At 42.3% G+C, this 25465-nt stretch overlaps 1 pseudogene; it reads right to left on the bottom strand.

Annotated features, from left to right (window-relative positions):
* Positions 1-1033: 1033 nt before the first annotated feature.
* On the bottom strand, positions 1034-25465 carry LOC124254023 (annotated as a pseudogene).

Below are 25465 nucleotides of genomic sequence, written 5' to 3'. Positions count from 1 at the left end.
TCATATTCCTACGCTTCCTTCTGGACCCTTGTTCTTCCATGACTATGAACCATAAAAATAATAATAAACACGCTTAGTCAATATTCCATACATTTTATTCAACCAAAATATTATCAAATACGATTACACAATCTCAATAAAATCAGATCATTACTCGGATACAATACCTAACTGCGGACAGTGTAAGGACAAATCCTCAGGTCATGTTTGGCGTGACCAGCCAACACTTAAACCGCTGGGCTACCTGGCCGTCCCTAACCGCCTCCGTGGTGTAGTGGTTAGAGCGTCCGCCCGGAGAGCGGAAGGTCGCGGGTTCGATCCCCGGCCGCCTCATACCAAAAGACGTTAAAATATGGCACTTGTTGGTCCCTGCCTGGCGCTCGGCATTAATGGGTACAACAAGGACTGGTCGGCTCGGAGTCAGTATAATGTGTCTGAGTGGGGTATTCATGCTTCACTGCGGCATGGTATCTCAGTTGGCTAGCACTCTAAAACCAGCTTCAGTCTGGGCTAGTACAAGCAGCCGCACCTACACATCCACACGCATGCACGTCGTCATATGAGCGACATATTCCCAAGCACGACGTTAAACCCACCTTCACCTCACCTCACCTCACCTCACCTCACCGTCCCTAGTTAGGTGAACTATCTAATCAGCCAATAAGCCTCAAGGGTACCAACTATTCAAACCAGCATGTCTGACTTCTGTATCTGGAAGACAAAATAAAATAGTCGAGACATTATTTTATTGCTGAGGTATCACACATCCTGTCGCTTCCTAGTTCAATGGCACCATCAACCAAAGTGAGTGAGTGACTTTAGTTTTACACTGCCTGTAGCAATATTCCAGCAATATTCCAGCAATATCATGGCGGGGACATCAGAAATGGGCTCCAAACATTGTTCCCATGTTGGGAATCCAACCCGGGTCTCTGGCGTGATGAGCGAAGGAACTTCCATCTAAGGAATATGTGTATGAGGTTTGATTTATACCATCGAAGGTGTTTAAAAAGAAGCAGAAACGATTCAGAAAGACGATTAACTAAAAACACCTGCAACCTTTATTTTGAACATGTTGATTGGGTGTTCACTAGTTGTAGCTAACTGCCTTGTCAAGTTGCCTTTATGATAATACAGATCATTAGTAGAATTAAGAAATCAAACAGCCTTGCAGATTTCAATAGTTGAGCAATAATATAACATGATGTTGAAATGATTGAAAATAAAAGTCATTTCAAATTCTACCCTGCATTTTTTGTGTTCTGGTGATTTCCATTCCCGCTTTAGAAAGGGGAAGAAATTTCATGAGTGATTATGCATTCGGGAAGAAATCTCATGAGTGATTATGCATTGGGACCCTATCCACAAAGTGAGTGAGTTAGTTTTACGCCACTTTTAGCAATATTCCAGCAAAATCAGAGCAGGGAAACCAGAAATGGTCTTTACACATTGTACCCATGTGGGAAATCGAACCCAGGTCTTCAGCGTGACAAGCAAACACATTAACCACTAGGCTACCCCTATGCCCCCATTGCTACAGAAGTGTGTGGTGATTGTTTCAAAAACAATTAGCAGTCAACTACATCTATACAATTAATCATTGGCTAATACACTTTCAGCCAGCCCTCATACATGATTATAAATGCAACAAAATACTAAGCACTGGCCCAAAAAGAACAAGACATCACCCGTATCGTAGTTTCCCCAAAAGATATCAAATTCCAAAAGGTCTAAATGCTGGCCAAGGAGTAACCATGGTTTAAAACTGGTATAAGCAGAATGTCTACATTTTGATCTTGTAAATAGTGTCGGTTGAATAATAACTATACAATACAAAGCCTACCAATTCCTAGTAGACATGTACACAGCAGTTAAAGAAAACTAAACAAAACCTGTAATAAGGCATGTAGCAGTCTTGTATAGTTCCTATAATAGAATGAAGTCTGTTAGGTATGTGTTTACAAGTTGGTATTTTGTTTTTGAGTATTTGATGCCATAGAATATGGAATGGAGGAGCACTAACGAATTAATCAAACCTTGGTCCCCTTGAAGGAATGTTAACTCTAATTCACTGGTAAAGAAGGAAAAAAGAATAGGACTTAACAAAATAGGACTTAACATTTATCCTAGTAAGTGAACCTGATATAGCTGATTACTTTGGCACCGACAACTTCTCTCAAAAAGTTAGATACACATCTTGAATGCAGAAATAGACACAACAAAGCAACAGAAACAAGGAGATATGCAATAAACAATAAACAATCAACGTTAACAAGCATTACATCAGAGGAATGTTTAAGTATCCAATATGGAATATGTATCACAGATCAGAGACATCATTCATAGATATGATTATGTATAGATACATTGCGGATTTACATGCAATAATCCTTATTGTCAACATCAATGATATTTCTACCTTAATGGCATTGACAAAATATGTTTCACAAAATCATTAATTCATCTGTACAAAAAAAGCATCAAGTCACACATGCAGGAAATGCATTACTTCATGTAATCATCATGGGCGGTATTCATAAAGAAACACAGCTTTTTCCAAAGTCAAAACTTAAGTCATAAAAAGTGAAAAACTTATTTCTTTTCAAAAACTTAAGTTTTATTTCAGACTTTAGTTCTTTTATTAATACCGCCCCTGAATCCTACATGCCGTGAAAATCTTTTCAAATATTGTTCAAAATTGCTCACTGGCAGTTGGAATACATAACAAGGCTCATTAAAATGTATATCATACCTTAACATCATCATTGTGCAGCTCACTGTGAACATGAGGAAAGCAAGAATGTTGGGTTTAAATCCCTGTATCCTGATACAACAGAGAGTCACTACTCTGTACAGTGAATTATAGCACCTTAGTTTACTGCTGCCCTGAGGAAAATGTATCCAATGTCTTACTCTGCTTTACACTGAATACCAGCACCAAGACAATTTGTTTGAATATGCGTCGGAACTCATGTGTGGCAGGACTATTAGTTACACAGCCTTTTGGCTGGTAGTATTGGATTGTACGGCCAATTGAATCTGCGTTTCCCTACCTGGTAAATGGCTGTGTAACAAATGTATTACCCTTTAGATTTTTAGGAGCCAATTTCTAGTAAATGTCATAAGACAATTATTCTTGAAACATTTCTCCTCTGCCTCTGCTGTGGTATTGGACACAAAGCATTTCGCCATGACTGTTGGTATGGACAAACTTTAGAGATAGATATTCAAAGGGACATAACTCTTAAATCTTAAGGTTCAATCTATTTCCACTTCATAGCAAAAGATATATTCTGAAAACACTTTGATAAAAAGAACTTTTCGTGACAATAATAATTATCCAACTGATTTGGATTTCAGTGTCAAGGTCAAGGTTGTCCATACGGTCTGTTGGACAGAGTAGGATGGATTTATACCACCTGTGAAATTTTACAGTTTGGTATGGTTTATCGTGCATTGGCTATCAACCAATCAAAAGTATTCTGATTAATCGAAAGGGTAATAAAGGTTAGTACTAGCAAGCCCTGTACAACAATATAGCTGTGTATCTGTAAAGCTGCTGAAAAAATACTCAGCGAAATTATTGAGAGGTTATCCATATAACAAACGATAAAACTTCAGATCTTTAACTTCAGTTGTTGTTCAGTTGCTTCTTATACCCACACTAACTGTCACTTGTCATGGTTGTGTTTTGGGTTGTTTCCATCATCAGCTTTAATCTTGTTCCTTTCGTGTTTTAATAGTCTTTGTCCATTGTTCAGTTCTATAAAACCCTCCAAACAATGTGATGGGTAGACTAACAACTAGTCTCTGAAATGAACATATTTTACTGAAAAAAAGTTCATACTTAAAAAAAATAAATATATATATAATTAAAAGGAGCCCTGAGACTTTCTTCATTTTCAGAAGCTGAGGAAATCTAGACTTGCCACATTTTCTAGACTTGTGTGGGCTTTCTTGGATATATTTACTTCAGGGTCTGTACGACAGACTATGTGATGGGCAAAAGCAACTGATTCTAAAACTGTTTATCACATTGCCAGTGTTAGGCCTGTGGACTTTTGTTTGTGTAAATTCATGTTTGACACCCTTCATACCTTGGTGACCCTTCAATAATGACGCTTAGTATACAAGCAAGCCCTTACAACAACATACTTGAGTAACAGTATAACTGTAGATAAAAGGCACATGGAGTTACCTGAGTTATCTCCCCTTGGGGTAGATACAAATATTTACACATAAATGTCATTCACAAATATTGTCATGGATGGATTTCACAGAATAAGGTGAGTGATGTTATTAATATGTTTTCTTTGCTAACTATGAACATTATGTTAGCCTGTTACCATTGACTATAGATTAACATGTACACAATACATTAAGGAGGAATCGGATTATAGCTGCTTTGTATTGGAAAAAGGAGGTCACACCCATAAACACATAAAAAATATATCTGTTTTCGAAAAAATAGTTTAACCATTGACAGTAATTTCAAAAAGAAATATGTCCAGTTTGATCAGCCACTGGTGACATCATTGTTGCAGTTGCCGACATGTCTTCCCTCGACACCCAACCAGGGCCTGCAGCTCTTGACTGAGACGTGACAGAAGGCTGGCATCAGCTGACTTGTGCAGATTCATGAACTCGTCTGGGTCTCTCTCAAGGTCGTACATTTCAACAAAATTCTGAAAAATATAAAACATGCATACAGAGTATTATCCAGGCATCATCAACAAGACCCCTGTAAAGTAAACCATTTAAGTGCACACTTATTATCTCTGGTTCATACTAGGGCTGCGCAATATAACCGGTTTACCGGTTCAGACATGGACATGATACATATTGCGATACGCTGATAAAACACAATATTTTGACTTTCATTCGGAAAACTTCGTAACACTCGGAAATCGGATATTTCCTTGTTTCACTTGTGCCAAATATTATTTACATTTTTATTTTGTCATGGTTAAAAGTTTTTATTAAAGCTTAATCAAGCATAGTGATTTTGTTGTGTTCATGCTTTATAAATCAAGCATTAACTCGATTATATGTAGTTTTTTTGTTAAAAATACTTCTTGCAATATTTTGGAATACATATCGCAATATATGCTTTCGCATCGCAAGATATCGCAATATGAAAATTCTCTGCAATACCCACCCCTAGTTCATACAGGAAAAGGGAGGTCACTCTAATTACACTATAACCAAACGGTAGTGACTCTAATTACAATATAGCCAAAAGGAGGTCACTCTAATTACAATATAACCAAAAGGTAGTGACTCTAATTACAATATAGCCAAAAGGAGGTCACTCTAATTACAATATAACCAAGAGGTAGTGACTCTAATTACAATATAGCCAAAGAGCCAAAAACAACCAAGGTCACTCTAATTACAACATAACCAAAAGGAGGTCACTCTAATTACAACATAACCAAAAGGAGGTCACTCTAATTACAACATAACCAAAAGGAGGTCACTCTAATTACAACATAACCAAAAGGAGGTCACTCTAATTACAATATAAGAGGTAGTGACTCTAACCAAAAGGAGGTCACTCTAATTACAATAAGTCAAATACTCTAATTACAATATAGCCAAAAGGAGGTCACTCTAATTACAATATAACCAAGCGGTAGTGACTCTTAATTACAATATAGACGAAGGGAGAACATTCTAATTCCAACAGAGCCAAAGGGAGATCACTCTAATTACAATATAGGCAATGGGTGAACACTAATTACAAAACCATCAATGGTACATCATTCTAATTACAAACTGAAGTGACACTGATATGCTTGCGAAAACATTTTAGTTATGCTGCTTGAATAGAAGTTTTTATGTAATCAGTTGAGAAATAATAGATGTACATGAATTCCCCAGCTACCATATATTGACACAGGTATACACTAAACTGTCTGGTAGCATTTGTGTAAAGCAGATAAAGATGACAGTTGGAAAGTGTCAATTAGTAGTTGGATGTCAATTTGTTGGCTTTTAAACATGTTCAATGATTGGTCGCTTGACTTTGTCAGAATATGAGACAAGTGACAACAATTATTCAAGGAGAAGGTTTGTGTGGAAATGTGCTTCTGTATCATACATTATTTGTTTAAATATTTGTTATTTGCAGGGAACTATTCCCTGGTTGGGTAGCCCAGTGGTTAGAGCAATCGCTCATCACGCCAAAGACCCGGATTTCATTCTCCACATGGGTACAATGTGTGAAGCCCATTTCTGGCGTTCCCCGCCATGATATTGCTTGAATACTGTTACAAGCAGCGTAAAACAAAACTCACTCACTCACTCACTCACTCACTGTAGACTGACACTCACCACAGAGTCCTTCATCTGGCAGTACTTGTAGTGCTGCGAGTCTGTGAGCTCGATCACGCACGCGAAGGTATTGTTGCGGGAGTCCTCGCATGTACAGTACTTGTCACAGCCCTGCAACAAACACACAAAATACATCACATCTTGTTACGGACAAGAACATTTAAGGTCTGGAATATGCCAGCAAAATTCACAGTTTTGTCCAAAAAAATTGTCACATATCCCAGCTTATCAGACTGATTTGTCCAGGGGAAACAAATTGCTCAATTAATAGAATAATTAATAGATACAATAAGTTGGCTATGATACTGACCATCAGACATAACAAGTTGAATATAACATTGACCATAAGATAAGCTTAATATGACTCTAACCAGTAGACATGCAAGTCATGTATATCACAAATAAGACAAAGCAACAAGATGTATATAACACTGTCCATCAGATACAGCAACAACTCAGATATAACTATCAGCATCAGATATAACAAGTTGGGTATAACACTGTCCATCCGCAACATGTCAGATATAACTATCAGCATCAGATATAACAAGTTGGGTATAACACTGTCCATCAGCAACATGTCAGATATAACCATCAGCATCAGATATAACAAGTTGGGTATAACACTGCCTATGGGCAACATGGCAGATATAACCATCAGAATCAGATATAACAAGTTGGGTATAACACTGTCCATCAGCAACTTCTCAGATATAACTATCAGCTTCAGATATAACAAGTTGGGTATAACCCTGTCCATCAGACACAGCAACATGTCAGATATCACATTGATGACAACAAGTTGAATATAACGTGTACCAACTTTCAGGAACTGTCCAGTGTACTGCGGGCATCCGGCAACAGAGTAGGAGTACTCCCCAGAGTGTTCCACGAGGAACTTGGTCCGGAACGGTGGCGGGGGGACTGATGAAGGGGCGACAGCAGCCTCTGAACCAGGGACAAGCCATCAACTGTTTCGGGGACGCTGGAACCACTCAGCTCGATAAACGTGGGGGCGAGGTCAATGTTCATCACAGCATCCTGCAAACAGTATAACAAACTTTCAACCAAAGTGTGTTTGTAGCGGAATTATTAACCAAATTTGGTTTAGTGAGTGAGTGAGTTTAGTTTTACGCCGCTTATAGCAATATTCCAGCAATATCACAGCGGGGGACACCAGAAATGGGATTCACACATCGTACCCATGTGGGGAATCAAACCTGGGTCTGCGACGTGAAGAGCGAACACTTTAACCAGTAGACCACCCCATTGCCTGACTGACCATGAACCCACCAGGGTTGCACTCCAAAGTCAAAGTGACCTCTACTGACCTGGCTGACCTGGCCTGGTCTGATCCCTGGACCTCTAACCATGAGCGGGACTCGGATGTCAAACTCATACAGCTGTCGTTTGTCCATTGGGAGAGAAAATTGTCCTGAGAAAGGAAGCATATATAGTAAAGCATTATTTACACACAAATTTAGCCAGAACATCTTTAAAACTATGAAGCATGGACTTTCTGATCTGAGATCTGACACCGTGTCAACATCACCAAATGAGATTAACCCTGTGAAGAACAGGTGAATGATAAATATAATGTCTGCTCAAATCTAGGTTACAGAAAATATATATACTGAGGGAAACAAATAAGGGAACTTCATGGCAATGTTCCTTTTTTGAGTCTCAGATTTCCTCCCACAGCACTATTCAAAGCTGCTGATGAGAACTGGAAAATATCAAAGGAACACTTGAATTTTCTTGTGTTCCTTTATTTGTTTTTCTCAGTGTATATCAAATCATGGTTTGTGGAACGAATATGATTGGTCACATCATGTCTTGAAAAGACTTCTTTAGGATGTCTGAAATATCAAGAATTAGGTGTTTTAGATTATATAACAGATTTAACAAATCTTGTGTTAGGGGTTAAAGCTTTCACTTGACACACCGAAGACCTAGGTTCGATTCCCCACATAGGTACAATGTGTGAAGCTCATTTCTGGTGTCCCCGCCGTGATATTGCTGGAATATTGCTAAAAGCGGCTAAAAACCAAACTCACTCACATAATCATGAAAACAGTAGGCCAATAGCATAAAAAGCCTTTTAGAAGTAACCACAGTAACCCTAAATGTCTCTGATCATTAAAATTTCTTTGACTTTCACTTTATCTACTAATTTTGTTCTGATATGTATTAATTTGCTTTCAAACGTAGACACTATGGTTTTAGATATGTCTGTCCAGGGTACGGAACCAACCTAGGTGATAGCCATTGTCTGAGGAGAAGAATATGTAGGTATCGTCCAACAGCCCCTTCTTGTCCAGCGTGGTGACCACGTCCTCCACCATGTCCTCAACTGACAACAACGTCCTCCACCTGTGTAGATTTCAAAACTCGAAAACTTGTTTGTTTGTTCGTTTGTTTGTTGTTGTGAACTGCCACACACATCAACATTTCAACCCTATGAGGGCTGTTTGTAAATACTGTAAATCATGAAATTAATGCGAGCATTTTATTAATGCAAAAATTGCGTCTGTACTCTTCTCGCATTATTATAATGACGCATTTCAGTCTGACCATGTCTACTTTTGAGAACTTAATAAAAGACAGAAAACGTAAATCTGTTGACAGTACACATTACACCAATACAGGTCACTTCCTCATTACAGGTCTCTCAAGCCACGTGTAATTATCACTGGTTACAATCACTGGTCATTGTTTAAAGTCACTCAAGCACATCAGCCAGACCGGACATTCTCCAGCCACTTGTACCTTGGTAGATGACTTGTGTCTTTCAAGTCAGATTACGTTAATACATGTTGTCATAAGACAAGTAGTATCAAGCAATCACGTGATCAAACATGGCAGCATAATCAAAACATCGTCAGCTCATTTCTATTCATTGCTTAACAAGCTCAATTCAGGTTATTTGGTAAATAACAAGTGTGAAAAGAAACAGAACACCAAAGATTCAGAGTGTCACATTTTATCATCAACACAGATTCCTGAGCTCGCATTAATTTCGTGACGCATTTTAGACTAGACTCTCGCACTTGCATTAAATTCGTGACGCATTAATCTCATGATTTACAGTAATAAAATGAGGACGGTCAACACCTAACTGAGTAGTGACCCACTTTGGGTACAATGTCATGTAAATCATTTCACTGTGATTTACCACCAATCCACTTGATCAAATTTTACGACCACTGTCCTCTGCGGGAGGACCTATTCCACCTAGAATTTACACAGGGGATGTGTAGAGGTCAAGCTGAGAGTCAAATTTGGCAGTTCAGGGACTTTGGGATGGAGAGTTCTTCAAGAACCATGAAGCAATAACACAACATGTTGCCTGACACTAAAAGTCTGGCAACACAAACATTTCTTTTGTAGCATGTAGTCATTTACCTTACAAATTGCCTCAATGTCGCTCATTGACCTGATTTGTACACAGATAACATTGGTATCATTGGAAAGCTTGGAATCTCTAATGTCTGTTTATGCAATTTTTCCGGTGTAACGATTTGTTACGAGGGAGGAGTGCAGAGAAAGGGACAGTCAGGTGTTAGAGAAGCACGTGCACAAGTGCCCACCAAGTTATTGTTTCATTAGCCTGTGCTGTGCCGTCTCCATCCTTTCTCGCACACCTGGCTGTCCCTTTCTCTGCACTCCTCCCTCGTAACAAATAGTGAACTGTGTCAAAATTTTAATGATAGTTTCTTAAAGAACTATAAGAAAGCTGTTGGGTATTAGTAAATGATAAACATGTGTACTATTTATATTTATGTGGCAATTTTGTACAATGATAAAATTTGCAATTCATCGGTCCGTTTCTGACTCAAACAGACTGTAGTAAAGTATTAAGGATGCCTGCAGATCTGTGGAGGATGTGTGTCAACACTGTCTACATCCTGTAACTCACCTATTACGGAATATGTCATCAATACTCTGGATAATGTCATCAGGAATTGGAGTGAGAGCATTCTCTATCAGCCAATGTTTCTCCTGAAACAAAGAGTGAGTGAGCCGCTTTCAGCAAAATTCCAGCAATATCAAGGTGGTGGACTATAGAAATGGGCTTCAAGCACTGTACCCATGAGGGGAATCGAACCCAGACCTTGGGCGTGATGAGCGAACGCTTAAACCACTAGGCTACCCCATCGCCCCTGAAAGAAAGAAAACATCCCCATTGAGGTGATACTTTAATATACTGGTTTACCCACTCTGCTCACACTGACATTATAAAATGAGGGAAAAAGAACCATTTATTTTTAATTCCAGTGACTCCAAGCTTTAATACAGAGTACAAAAGAAAGTGTGTACACAATCCATTACCATGGTAACACCAATGAGACCAGCTTCATCAACATAATGAAGATATATTCTGTAACTACTTGAAATAATTTCTCTAGAAAAAAAATATATGAAATGTCTTTGCCATTTCTCCAATCTACCAATCATGGTTTAAGATCCACCAACCAAGACATTTAACCAAGAAAAGCTAGGTGTAATCATCACAGGAGACAAATGTTTGAAACTAAAGTCTCCTTCTTGAAATAGTGTATCACTAATTAGTCTGAGTGAGTGAAAGAGTTCGGATTAATGCAGCATTAAATTGCATTTCATTTATAACATGGCACATCAATTTAATTCTTGAATGAAGACAGAAGTCATGCAGGTTTCATGCCGGTCTTTCACATTTACCACTTTGCTGAAACCCACATGCATGGACATGGCACTGACTAAATAAGAAACACCGCAAATCAGGGATTCGAACCTCGACCTTAGGCTTTGGAATACCAAAGGGAGGCAACTCTACACAAAGAATCACAACATCTCAGACAACTAGACACCTGCAACTTTTGCTATCTATTTGGAACCATTTTTACCTTTCCATGCACATTAAAACTGCCATTCCTGGGAGCTGCACGGTTGGAGAAGTTCTGGCTGTACTGTGGGGCTGGGGTGAAGGGGCCGTGGCAGGCTGGGGTGGACATCATCATGAAGAATGGCGCCGACCCACTGTGTTGAATGTTCAGGAAGTCCATAGCTCGCCGGTGCTGTTATTCAAAGTCAGCAAATGTATATTTGTTGAAAGAAATATTCATTCAGTGTACAATTTTTAAATGCTGTCAGCACCCATGAAGGTCAGTATCAGTATTGGACTTCAGTAACCTGTAAGAGGTGATTAACAAGATCGGGTGGTCAAGATCGCTGGCTTGGTTGATACATGTCATCGTATCCCAACTGCGTAGGTTGATGCTCATGCTTGTGATCACCGGATTGTCTGGTCCAGACTCGATTATTTACAGACTGCGCCATATAGCTAGAATATTGTTGAGTGCGGTGTTAAACAAAAAACAAACAACATAATGTTGTCAGAAAAACTATGGGACCTTTGGAAAGAGTGATTTTAAAGTCTTAAATGAATTTTAGGAAATTAATCATGCAAAATGTGGAACAAGAAAATAGCTTATGGATACATACTATGACGTCTGTCAGGTAGTCAGTGTGGTAGTCATGCTTGTGCACCTCCTCCGTACCATTCACGGATAAACTGTAACCATAGTAACGTGAGTTTCCCACCTGCAACAAATTACAAAATAACTGAAATGCTTTTTCTTATGCATTCAACATTGTTAAATGAACATCATTTCCTTGTACCTCACAGTGCTTTGTATATGTTCTTGTTCAACAGGAATGATTATTTTATAATGGATAATATTTACAACTTCTTTCAGGTCCGGGTTAGAATTGATCTTCAGTAGCCCATGCTTGTCGTAAGAGGCGACTAACAGGATCGGGTGGTCAGGCTCGCTGACTTGGTTGACACATGTCATCGGTTCCCAATTGCACAGATCGATGCTCATGCTGTTGATCACTGAATTGTCTTGTCCAGACTCGATTATTTACAGACCTCTGCCATATAACTGGAATATCGCTGAGTGTTGCATAAAACTAAACTCACTCACACACACTTAGACTCAAATTTGTAAAAAGATAAAAGCAAGCAGACCAGAACAGTTTTCAATTCCAACAGCTGAGTCAATCCAGACTTGCCCAGTCATTCTAGACTTGAGTTGGACTCATTTGATAATTCAGGCTCCAGGGTCTAGGAGACAGCACAAGCATCCATGACGAGACACCATGGTACTGGACAATTGCCATCTTTAGTTATCCATAGTATCATATCATAGTTATCAATAGTGCCATAAATACCTGTAGCCATTTGTCCGCTAGGTCTTGAGTCTGATTTGAATTACATAACGGTAAAAGTAGCTGTCAAATGTAATGCCACTGTTCTGTCTGATGATATACACTTACATCTATTCCAACTTTGTCACCACTAGGTGAAGAAGGATCAAGAAGTGAAATAACTGGCTGTGTTATGCCAGGAATGTCAACTTGGTACTCACCAGCCCCATCCACCAGTCCCAGCCCGGGGGGATGTGCTTCACTCCGCCCGTTGTGTCAAACCCATACTGAGGAACACAAAGCAGGAATTGATAAGACACTCTGTGTTCATGGGGAAGCAGCAGGCAGAGGACTTTAAGTGAGTACTGTCAATGTGTTCACTGAGGTGAAGGTTCATGATTTTTTCATGGAGGTGAACCTTCATTTGTTCAATAAGGTGCATGTTCATTATTTGTCCATTGAAAAGGACGTATATCATTTGTTCAATCAGGTGCATGTTCATTATTTGTTCGTTGAGAAGGACGTGTATCATTTGTTCAATCAGGTGCATGTTCATTATTTGTTCGTTGAGAAGGACGTATATCATTTGTTCAATCAGGTGCATGTTCATTATTTGTTCGTTGAGAAGGACGTATATCATTTGTTCAATCAGGTGCATGTTCATTATTTGTTCGTTGAGAAGGACGTATATCATTTGTTCAATCAGGTGCATGTTCATTATTTGTTCGTTGAGAAGGACGTATATCATTTGTTCAATCAGGTGCATGTTCATTATTTGTTCGTTGAGAAGGACGTGTATCATTTGTTCAATGAGATGCATGTTCATTATTTGTTCGTTGACAAGGACGTATATCATTTGTTCAATGAGGTGCATGTTCATTATTTGTTCGTTGAGAAGGACGTGTATCATTTGTTCAATGAGGTGCATGTTCATTATTTGTTCGTTGAGAAGGACGTATATCATTTGTTCAATCAGGTGCATGTTCATTATTTGTTCGTTGAGAAGGACGTGTATCATTTGTTCAATGAGGTGCATGTTCATTATTTGTTAGTTGACAAGGGCGATATCATTTGTTCAATGAGGTGCATGTTCATTATTTGTTCGTTGAGAAGGAAGGGCGTGTATCATTTGTTCAATGAGGTGCATGTTCATTATTTGTTCGTTGAGAAGGACGTATATCATTTGTTCAATCAGGTGCATGTTCATTATTTGTTCGTTGAGAAGGACGTATATCATTTGTTCAATGAGGTGCATGTTCATTATTTGTTCGTTGACAAGGACGTATATCATTTGTTCAATCAGGTGCATGTTCATTATTTGTTCGTTGAGAAGGACGTGTATCATTTGTTCAATGAGGTGCATGTTCATTATTTGTTCGTTGAGAAGGACGTATATCATTTGTTCAATCAGGTGCATGTTCATTATTTGTTCGTTGACAAGGACGTATATCATTTGTTCAATGAGGTGCATGTTCATTATTTGTTCGTTGAGAAGGACGTATATCATTTGTTCAATGAGGTGCATGTTCATTATTTGTTCGTTGAGAAGGACGTATATCATTTGTTCAATGAGGTGCATGTTCATTATTTGTTCGTTGAGAAGGACGTATATCATTTGTTCAATGAGGTGCATGTTCATTATTTGTTCGTTGAGAAGGACGTATATCATTTGTTCAATGAGGTGCATGTTCATTATTTGTTCGTTGACAAGGACGTATATCATTTGTTCAATGAGGTGCATGTTCATTATTTGTTCGTTGAGAAGGACGTATATCATTTGTTCAATGAGGTGCATGTTCATTATTTCTTCCGTTGAGAAGGACGTTATATCATTTGTTCAATGAGGTGCATGTTCATTATTTGTTAGTTGAGAAGGGCGTGTATCATTTGTTCAATGAGGTGCATGTTCATTATTTGTTCGTTGAGAAGGGCGTATATCATTTGTTCAATGAGGTGCATGTTCATTATTTGTTCGTTGACAAGGACGTATATCATTTGTTCAATGAGGTGCATGTTCATTATTTGTTCGTTGAGAAGGACGTATATCATTTGTTCAATGATGTGCATGTTCATTATTTGTTCGTTGAGAAGGACGTTCATCATTTGTTCAATGAGGTGCATGTTCATTATTTGTTCGTTGAGAAGGACGTGTATCATTTGTTCAATGAGGTGCATGTTCATTATTTGTTCGTTGAGAAGGACGTATATCATTTGTTCAATGAGGTGCATGTTCATTATTTGTTCTTTGAGAAGGACGTGTATCCTTTGTTCAATGAGGTGTATGTGCATTATTTCTTCGTTGAGAAGGACGTATATCATTTGTTCAATGAGATGCATGTTCATTATTTGCTCTTTGAGAAGGACGTATATCATTTGTTCAATGAGGTGCATGTTCATTATTTGTTCGTTGAGAAGGACGTATATCATTTTTTCAATGAGATGCATGTGCATTATTTGTTCTTTGAGAAGGACGTATATCATTTCGCTGAGGAGGACATTCATTTGTTCATTAAAGTGGATGTTCACTATTTCTTCATTAAGAAGAATGTTCCTTTGTTCATTGAGGTGGATGTTATTATTCGGGTAGGACGTTTGTTGTCTGATTAATAAGGTCGGACATCCATGGTATGTTTATGAAAGCAGAAATTCGAACTAACCTGTAGAGGTTTCAGATTCTTTGAATATATTCCTCCTTGGGGTACTTATAAGCATTTAAATGTCCATTTAAATTCCCTACGACAGTTGTAACAATATTTGAATAAAATATTTACAAAACAAAAACTACGTTTTGTCTTGTGAGACCACCCTTACAGGGCCTTCCGGCCCCCTACAGCCAAGAGCAGGTAACTCTAGACCGTAACCTCGTACCTCACTTTCCATGCTGAACGAAGTCAGACAGAATCGCGAGGGAGGGGCGGAGATTCCAAGGAGGAATATACTCAAAGAATCTGAAACCTCTACAGGTTAGTTCGATTCTTTTTATATATCCCTCCTTGGGGTACTTATAAGCATAAGACAGACTCCTAAAGACGGATCTCAGGAGCAGCATTCTGTCTGCTTAAACACCCCGACAAGAAGTGGAATTTCCCAAGCTAATTATAGCAGAAAAGGCACACTTACCCGGTCACGGTGTCTACCAAAGCCAATCAGGCGGGCATGAGCCAGGGTCAGGGTTAAACGATGCAAATTTGTCCAGCTTAAACCTCGCTTAATGCAACGAACGAGACACACCTCCCTCCTTCCCGTAATCTACTCGGAAGTGAAGATAAGGGTCCCGCATAATAAACCAGAAACGAAATGCCGGAATATGAACAGCAAAGTTTCCAAGGGCAGTTTAGTCTAGAGCTTCTCGGTTAGAAAGCAAGAGACATGGGAATAAAACCAGCACCACATAAAAACCCATCACCAAGGGAAAATGTAACAAGATTTGTAAAACCCAACACCAGTGTTAAAATTGGCAGATAATGGTTCACACAATAAAACCCTCGAAAGCTCAATCGGCTAGAGAGGTGGAACCATGCCCACTGGAGAGAACTGACTGACCGGAACCGAGCACGCCACTGGAGAGTCTGTCAAGTTGGTAATGACGGATGAACGCATTCTTTCGACGGCTCCAAATAGCAGCGAGCAGATCTCCTCAATGGGCAGGGCTGCAGCGTAAGCTGTCGATGTAGCTACTGCCCTAACCGAATGAGCTTTCAACCCAACAGGCGGATACGCCCTGTTTGAGTATAACTCATATGTATGGCAGAGACAAGCCACCGAGAAATGGTCTGCTTGGTCGCCGGAAGACCAGCCTGAACCCCGCCATAAACAACAAAACAATTGGTTACCCTTACGGGTACCCCTTGTTCGCTTTGATATAAGCCTGAAGTGTCTTACGGACATCTAAGACGTGAGCACGCCGTAGAGAGGTACCGGACAGGGAAGGCTGAGTGAAAGCTGGGAGCTCAATAGGCTCCGCCACATGGAAGGGACTATCCTTCTTAGGGACGGTAAGTCTCAGGCAGCCAATGCTAACTCTGTCTTTGTGAAAAACAGTAAGCGGGATCGGCCGACATTGCGTGAATATCGCCAACCCGCCTGCCAGAAGTCACCGCCACAAGAAACGCCGTCTTCCACGTCAAAAGCTGGAGGGAAAGAGCCGACAGATTGTGAAACAGTTCACCGGACAGCCAATCAAGAACGATTGACAAGTCCCACGGGGGACTAATCCGTCGGACAACCGGACGGATTCTGTCCACACCTGCTAAAAAGCGCAGTACAAGAGGGTGCTGCCCCAAGAGAGCACCGTCAACAGGAATATGAAACGCAGAAATAGCCGTAGAATATCCCCGAACAGTGGAAGCCGCTAGACCTGCTTCCAACCGAGACTGGAGAAATTCTAACACACAGACTAAATCTGTAGAAAAGGGATCAAGAATCCCCCTGTTGACACACCAGCGTGAATAACAGGCCCATCTATCCTCATATTGAACGTTTGTCGAATCCCTCAGCGAAGCCAGAATTGTGTCTGCAACTGGTGCAGGAATTCCGCCGCATGGAGGCGATCCCTGATAGCTGCTGCAAGCCACCCACTGAATCCTGGGATTCGGTGGGGCTCCGTTCTGGGATAGGAGGTCCGGTCGAAAAGGTAATAGAACAGGAGGCTGAGCCAGAAACCTGAGAATTACCGAAACCAGCTTTGTGCCGACCAAAGGGTGCCAGAAGCACAAGTAGCCGAAGCTGGTTGTCGCGGTCAGCTGCGACAGGACCCTGGAAATCAGTGGTATCGGGGAACGCCCACAGTACCCTGTCTGTCCAATCTAGCTGAAAGGCGTGCGTTGGCTAACGCACCCGGATCGAAACCGGGGAGCAAAACAAAGGAATCTGGTTACGTCACCCCAGACGCAAACAGATCCACCTGGAACGACCGAACAACTGGGAGATAATCCTGAATATCTCCGGTCGAAGCATCCACTGTGTGGGGCTAGTATACGCCGTGAGAGAGCATCTGCACGGACGTTGTCACCCGGGGAGATAAACAGGCAAAACCCGAATGTTGAACTGATCGCACCACAGTAGAAACTGCCACGCCTCCTGAAGGAGCCACGGAGACACTGTGCCGCCTTGCTTGAGAATGTAAGACATGGCCGCTTGATTGTCCATTTCTTGACGCGAACCACACGGCCCTGCACCAACACCGGAAGCACTCGAACACCCTGCGGACTGCTCTCAGTTCTAACACATTGATGTGTAGGCTGACCTCCCGCTCCGACCAGAGGCGGAGGCTGAGTGCTTCGCCCAGGACCCCCAACCTGTGAGGGAGGCGTCCGTCTGAACTGAAGGGGAAGGTGTCGAGGTGTCGAGGGGATCCCCCTGGACAAATTCCCTCACGTCCGTCCACCATCGCCAAGTGAGGGATTAACCACTCTGGCGTTATGAGCATAATCTCGTAGCCCTGCGAGTGGGACCACAGCTGAGCTAATGCTTGCTGAATTGGTCGCATCCTCAAACGCCAAGCCGCCAAACCCGTCCACTGTCGCCGCCATGTTGCCGAAAGCAACGAAGCCATGTTCGGGCAGAGACCTAACGGGGACTGGAGGAACTGTAACACAGTCGCCCGGACTTTGACGATGCGATCCGAGCAAGGGAAACAATCCCTAGCGCCGTGTTGAATCTGGCTCCCAAGAATATCAGATCCTGCGTCGGAACGAGGTCTGATTTCTTGAGATTGATAATCCAGCCCAGTGACACCAGAGTATGAAGCACGCACAGTGTGGAGGCTCTGCTTAACTGAGGCCCTAAGGCCCGTGAAAGCCAATCGTCCCAGGTACGGGTGACAACACCTGCCCTGAGACCTGGCTAACTGAGCTGGGATTAGCATAAGTTTGGTGAACACCCTTGGCCCGTGGAGATGCCGGAAGGGAGCACGCTGAAACTGGTAGCACGCCCGTCGAAGGAGAACGGAGGTACTTCTTGAATTCGGGTGCATTGGAACATGGAGGTATCGTCTTTGAGATCGATTGGCGTAAGCCAATCCCCTGTCTCGACGGAGGAGATCACTGACCTGAGTGTCTCCATCCTGAAAGACGGCACCTCCAGTAATTTGTTCAGCCCTCTGAGATTCAGAATGGGTCTGAACCCTCCGTCCTTTTTGGTCACGCAGGAAGTAGGTGGAATAAAACCCTCTTCTCGCTGACTCACAGGAACCACCTCGATGGCGCCTTGGTCAGTAAAGACTGAACCTCCGGCACGGAGGACTTCCGCCTTGTCGCGGAGGGAACCGGCACAGGCGTGTGCGAACCCCCGAGAAGGACGGAGGATCGCGCCTCCACTGTGGAAAATGGCCATCCCTGAGCGTGGACAGGACCCAGGGATTTGAGGTGGCTGCCTCCCACTCCCGGAGGAATAGGGACAGCCAGCCGCCCGACAGGGGCGTGTGGCAAGAGGCAGTGCACCCCACCGTCGGCAAGTCTCCGCCATGCGTGAGTGGGGGGCAACAAGGGCTCTGGGGAATGAATCAGTGGGAAGCCGGGGCTGGCTTCCCCTTGCCCGAAAAGACTGCTGCGCTGGAGCAGGCTTGCCCCTGCCTCGTGTCTCCGCCCTGCTCGGCTTGGACTGCAAAGGGCAGCCCACTTAACAACATCCTTCGCCCGAGGCAGAAGGGTAAGCGGATCGCATAGCGGGGGGCCGATGGCGAGGCGGAGGAGGGCTGCTCCAACAAAGGCTTTGAGTCCTTAAAGGTAGAGACAGCCTCCGCGGCCTCCCCTTACCACCTGCAAGGCCCCAGGGAACAGGGAAGATCCCATGGTATAGGGCAATGACAGTAGAGCTTGCTGTGTGGCCGGCGAATACCACGCCACAGACAGCCACAGGCGGCGCAAGCCCATGACGGCACCCATCATCTGGCTGGCACAGCACCGAATGCTGTCCCGAGCCAGATGCGAGTAGGTAGGCTGAATGGGCGGCTACTTTAAGTTGCTGGGGCAAGCGCTGACCGGTAACATTCTTCAATGACCGGTAGGCAGACTTCAGCGGCAGTGACGCATTAGCCGGAAAAGGGGGCGCCTGCCCTGCCTGGCGAGGCCAGGGAAGGCGAAGACGACCCTCCTAACGTGATTGACTGAGGCAAAGACGCTTTCGTCCACCACTGGTGGTTCGAAGAGCGTCTCCTCACCTAACTGGTACCGCCTGCCGACGTCCGGCAAATCAAAACGCGAGCGAGTACCAGCCAGGAGCGGATTCACCACCTCACTGACCAGTGATGGGAGAATGCGTAGGCGTGCCTCTGCGACCCGGTTAGGTCGCGAGAACGCCTCCCGGGAGCGAAACTCCAGCGGGGTCGGGTGCCGGACTGGAACAGCCACCTGTGGCAGGACTTGGCGATCTTATCCCGAACCTGCGCGGGGGAGGAGGCAAAGGAGTACGGCACACCCGCCTCTCGATTCCACCGTCCCTTCCTCCTCCTCCATATCGACCTCGGCAGAATCCTCGGCCGCCATAATCTCAGACTCCTGAGAGAATGCCGGGGAGACGCCAGAGGCAGGACCAGAAAACTCCATAAGGTCAAGAGGAGCCAGGGGAAAAGCATCGCCCTGCCGGGAGGAACCCGCACCAGGTCAGCCGAGTCGCCCGAGAGGAACCTGCCGCAACAGGCTTCCCTGGCAACCCAGACTGGCTGCCAGGCGCCGAGTATCCCGAACTGGTCGGCGCCAGGCTTAGGCGACGCCAGTCGGGACACCAGGCAATGACAGGGGCAAACCTGTATCGCCCGGCACCAGGCACCTGTGACAGACCAGCGCGCCATAAAGCCAGGTCGCCACCAGACGCCGAGGGCATGCTATCGCCACGGCGAAGCCGGGATCAAGCACGCTGGGGGCTGGCGTTCTCGAGCGGCTTCGGGCGCGTAACCCCCAGATGTCAGCTCCGTCCCGGCGACCCGGTGCGCTGAGCTCCTTCACGGAACCCCGCTAACACCGTATCAATCAGGGACTTGACTGGCGACATCTGCTCCTGGAAAAAAGCGGTTAACGAATCAACAGGAACACTTTTACAGGTGCTGAATCAAGAGGGGGTGGCGGGTACAGAGACGAAGCAGTAGGAGATGCAGAAGGGGCATGAGTGCATGAAGACGAAGCCGCCTTTGGTCAGCCTTAGCTTTTTGGGAGCCGGCTCCGGCGTGGGAAGCGGCTCCGTGGACCCCTTTTACTATGGAGCGCTTGGGCCGGGGATCCTGTGCCCAGAGATCACCCCCTGCCGAAGCAGGTTGCTGTAGAACAAGCGTGTCTATTAAGCCTTCGCCGAATGGTTTGGGGCGAGAACATGGCACATGCCGCACACCCTCTTCCTCATGTTCCTTCTGCACTAAACGAGCGTAAGCGAACCTCGTGGGGAATCCCGTCACGGGAATTGCAGCAAGGCACGGTACAGGGTTTAAACTGCAACAAATAAAAAAAACCTGTGCAGCAATCTACCCTATACCCACATACAAATACATGTAAAAGGCGCGTAAGGCGACACAACTAATGCGACAAGCGTAGCATGCAGTTGACAACCTAGTACACACTGCAGCATAACTAACAATTCACGGTTTTTAGCGTAATATAGAAAATGCGAGCAGTAGACATCGCCCTACACGTACAAAGATACAAATAAAAACCACTAAAACCACCTGTAACATTGAAAAACCACATGGGAAACCAATGAACAGGAAGGCTAGCGAAGGGACCTGTCCATATCTTGACACGCACTAGCGAGCCGACCCGCGACAGGTACCAAGTTACAACGAGAAATTATGAATGAAAAAATTCAGAAAAACCTCCAATTAAGCCCATGCAGGGAAAAAAGAGAACCATACATACAGTTGCAGTTTCTGAAACACTCATAACTCTCTTAAGTCGCAAAGGAAAAACCTTCTGGTATGGACCCACGTCTTGTCGGTACAACGCGACAGCATGGAAAGTGAGGTACGAGGTTACGGTCTAGAGTTACCTGCTCTTGGCTGTAGGGGGCCGGAAGGCCCTGTAAGGGTGGTCTCACAAGACAAAACGTAGTTTTTGTTTTGTAAATATTTTATTCAAATATTGTTACAACTGTCGTAGGGAATTTAAATGGACATTTAAATGCTTATAAGTACCCCAAGGAGGAATATATAAAAAAGAATCTTGATATGTTTATAAGAGGTTGATATTTATGATCCTTCTTATGAGGGGGGACATTCATTGTCTGTTTATTACGGGTGGGCTTTCATGTTCTGTTTATTATGGGGGGCTTTCATGTTCTGTTTATTAGGAGTGGACATTAATGGTGAGTTATTAGGGATGGACAGTCATGATCTGAGATGGTTTATGCATGTCATCATACACCAAATGCGTATGTGCGTGCGTGCGTGCTTGCTCGCATTAATACTGATGTTAAAATGCGAGTTCCCTGTGATACCACACCTCACTCCGACATGCTGGAATTGATCTACAGCAACCCATGCTTGTCGTAAGAGGCAACCATCGGTATCGGATGGTCAGGCTCAAGAGAGGCTCATGGTTGAAGGATGCTCATAATGTCAGTCACTGGATTGTCTGGTCCAGGCTCAGTTATTTACAGACCACCATCATATAGCTGGATATTGCTGAGTCTGGTGTTAAACAACAAACAAACAAATAATACAAACAAAACACAAACACAGAAATGACTACCTGGTTAAGATATTTCCCTGCAAAGAAGTTGGTATAGCCCTGTTTCTTGAGGTATACAGGAAAAGCTCCTCTCTCCTCGTTCATCTGAAACTGCTGGCTGCTACAGTTGCCCTCTACCGAGTTGTTCAAGGCACCATGGTTGTGGACGAACTTCCCTGTGAGGATACTGGACCTGCTAGGACAACACAGGGGGCTCGACACAAACTGAGGAAAGAAATGTACGGAGAACATTATAAACTTTGTAAAACATGAAGTGAAATAAATAAATAAAAGTTGAGTAAAATAAAAAATGAGGAACGATATGGAATGTGTTAATTTCATTGAAAATAAGTGATTGCTGCATATTCAACATGTTTAAACATTATTAAACAACCTGATGCATCTTCAACGTGTTTAAATAGAATAAAATACACTAAAATCATTAACATGCTTAAATAAAACTGAATATATTTAAACATCTTTAACATATGTAAATAAAACATCTTTAAAACACACGAAAACATCCTTAACAATATTAACATAATTAACCCATGAAATTCCAGATTAGAATTAATCTTCAGTAACCAATGCTGTGTTGTAAGAGGAGAGTAACGGGATCGGGTGGTCAGGCTCGCTGACTTGGTTGACACATGTCATTGTGTCCCAATTGCGTAGGTCAATGCTCATGCTGTTGATCACTGGATTGTCCGGTCTAGACTATATTATTTCGAGACCGCTGCCATATAGCTGGAATATTGCTGAGTGCAGCGTAAAACTAACTCAACCTTAACATGATTAAAAGATGTGAAAGAATAGAGGATATTATTTTCAGTTACCATGGTTAATGCATTTATGTTTGACAGAGACATGAGAAGCTTACATACAACAGACAAGCTTGGATTCAAATGTGATACAAGACAGTTATTGACACTGTTAGCATTGTTCAGACATTTAAAATTCTTTAATTCATAATTTTTGTTATTTGTGCATACATCTGCACAAATGGAATTACTGAATACACCTTAAGGATTTCATTATTTTGTCATATCATATGTGATATTTAAAATGTTAAAATTTAAAATGCAGCATCAAGTCAACCTTTTTCATACATACCATATTATTGAAAATGATTCCATTTTCTCCAATCAGCTTCGTGATCTTTTGAATAGGAGTCTGCAAAATGTGTGGGAAATTGTGAAGGCATTCACAAAGTACATGTATTACACTTTACAGCATATAAGCATGATAATCGTGCAACAAAAACATGACTGCAGACTAAATATATTCATGGACTGTGTTGTTTCATATACATGACTGCAGACTAAATATATTCATGGACTGTGTTGTTTCATATACATGACTGCAGACTAAATATATTCATGGACTGTGTTGTTTCATATACATGACTGCAGACTAAATATATTCATGGACTGTGTTGTTTTATATACATGACTGGAGACTAAACATATTCATGGACTGTGTTGTTTCATATACATGACTGCAGACTAAATATATTCATGGACTGTGTTGTTTCATATACATGACTGCAGACTAAATATATTCATGGACTGTGTTGTTTCATATACATACGCACTAAGCTGTTGTAAATACATATTAAGAAAATATTCAGTCACTCACATCTTACCGATAAGCTGCATATCTGTGTAAATTACGCAAATATTTATGTGAAAACCCTATTCCTATTAAGTCTATTGCGTACAAGTACGCTTGAAGTTTTGTAATACTCTATAAATTTGAACTTACAGGCGTACACACAAAAATGTCAAATCCCAGCTTGCTTACTGGTGGACAGATAAAATAACTGAGGTATATTGAGAGGTTCTATTTCAATGCATGAACTTGGCAACTTTCAGTCTTTCTTATTGTGTATCTTATTATAGATCAAATATAAACAACAAACACGCAAACCAACATTTAATCTTTACTATAGTTTTACAATTAATGGAAAATGGCAAAATACCCAATTAAGTTTGAGTGAGGTGAGTACAATTTATTTGGTTACCCAAAGAAAACTTAGGATACCCAATTGAGATGAACACAAGCGAGTACATAACTCAATGACCCAAAAAGTTATCTGTAGCTCTGATAAATGGAGATTCAATATTCATGCACAAATAACCCTCAGATCACGAAGGACCGTAGGCTCTAACAGTAATGCAAGGTAGTCTGTCTCACAGTCCCTGAACCACATTATATTCCCTACTTCCCCTTCCCTGCAATGCTGGGGCAGTGGGGTAGCCTAGTGGTTAAAGCGTTCGTTCGTCACACCGAAGACCCGGGTTCGATTCCCCACATGGGCACAATGTGTCAAGCCCATTTCTAGTGTCCCCCACCGTGATATTGCTGGAATATTGCTAAAAATGGCATAAAACCACACTCACTCCCTGCAATGCTAAAAAGCCCTAAATGAAGTAAGTCTAGATTTCCTCAGGTTCAGGTTCTGAATATCCCAACTCACTGGGGCTCTCTTTCAATTTAAATGGGTTTATTTGTTACTATCAATATATATTCAGGGACTAATATAAGTATTAGTCTAGAAAGCTAGGTGAGTATAAATATGTCAGTATTAGTGAGAAATACAGTGCAGGGAGATGACCTGCCCCTGGGAAAGTTTTGTTTCATAACCGTCATTCAATCACCGTGTAAAGTCTGAACAAAAGCTACATATAGTGTCTCCCAGTCCCTGAAATACATTACTTTCCCTTCCAATCGGCCCTCTCTGTCATAGAAACAAGACTTATTTCCTCAAGCTGTGGATGAAGTTCTGAATCCCGATCTCACTGTGACACATTTTCAATTAAAATGTACTGATATGTTTACATATTTCGATCAAAACCTTCACTAAATCAGTAAATGCGTTAGCCAAAGCCAAACGCTGTCGCTGACTTGAGTTAGAAATTAATGCTTCTCATTGTCAAATGCCCCGTGCACAAGCTCTGCGTCAGCTGTCGTGTCACTGCTTAGCCGACAGCCGTGATGGAGTCGGGCTGACATGACATAACTGTTATTATATCACGAGTCTAGATTTGTCATTGTCAGCAGATCTGTGGTCGATAACCAGCTGATAACAAAATTTTAAGAGTATACTAAATACCTGAATAAATCTAACATTCGCCGATGCACCAGCCTACCTGACCTCCGATGACAACATCCTGGTCATCTGTCAACACAAACACAATGTTCGGGGGTTTGGCATGGCTCTGTAACAGAACAACCAGGATACAACAGCAGACTGCGAGTAGGTTCCTTGAGGGAGCGGCCAT

The sequence above is a fragment of the Haliotis rubra genome, unplaced genomic scaffold, assembly GCF_003918875.1.
Source record: "Haliotis rubra isolate DU_JTF1 unplaced genomic scaffold, ASM391887v1 Scf560, whole genome shotgun sequence".
Taxonomy (NCBI): Eukaryota; Metazoa; Mollusca; class Gastropoda; order Lepetellida; family Haliotidae; genus Haliotis; species Haliotis rubra.
The sequence above is the reverse complement of the archived record's forward strand: the minus strand, read 5'-3'. Positions and strand labels throughout refer to the sequence as shown.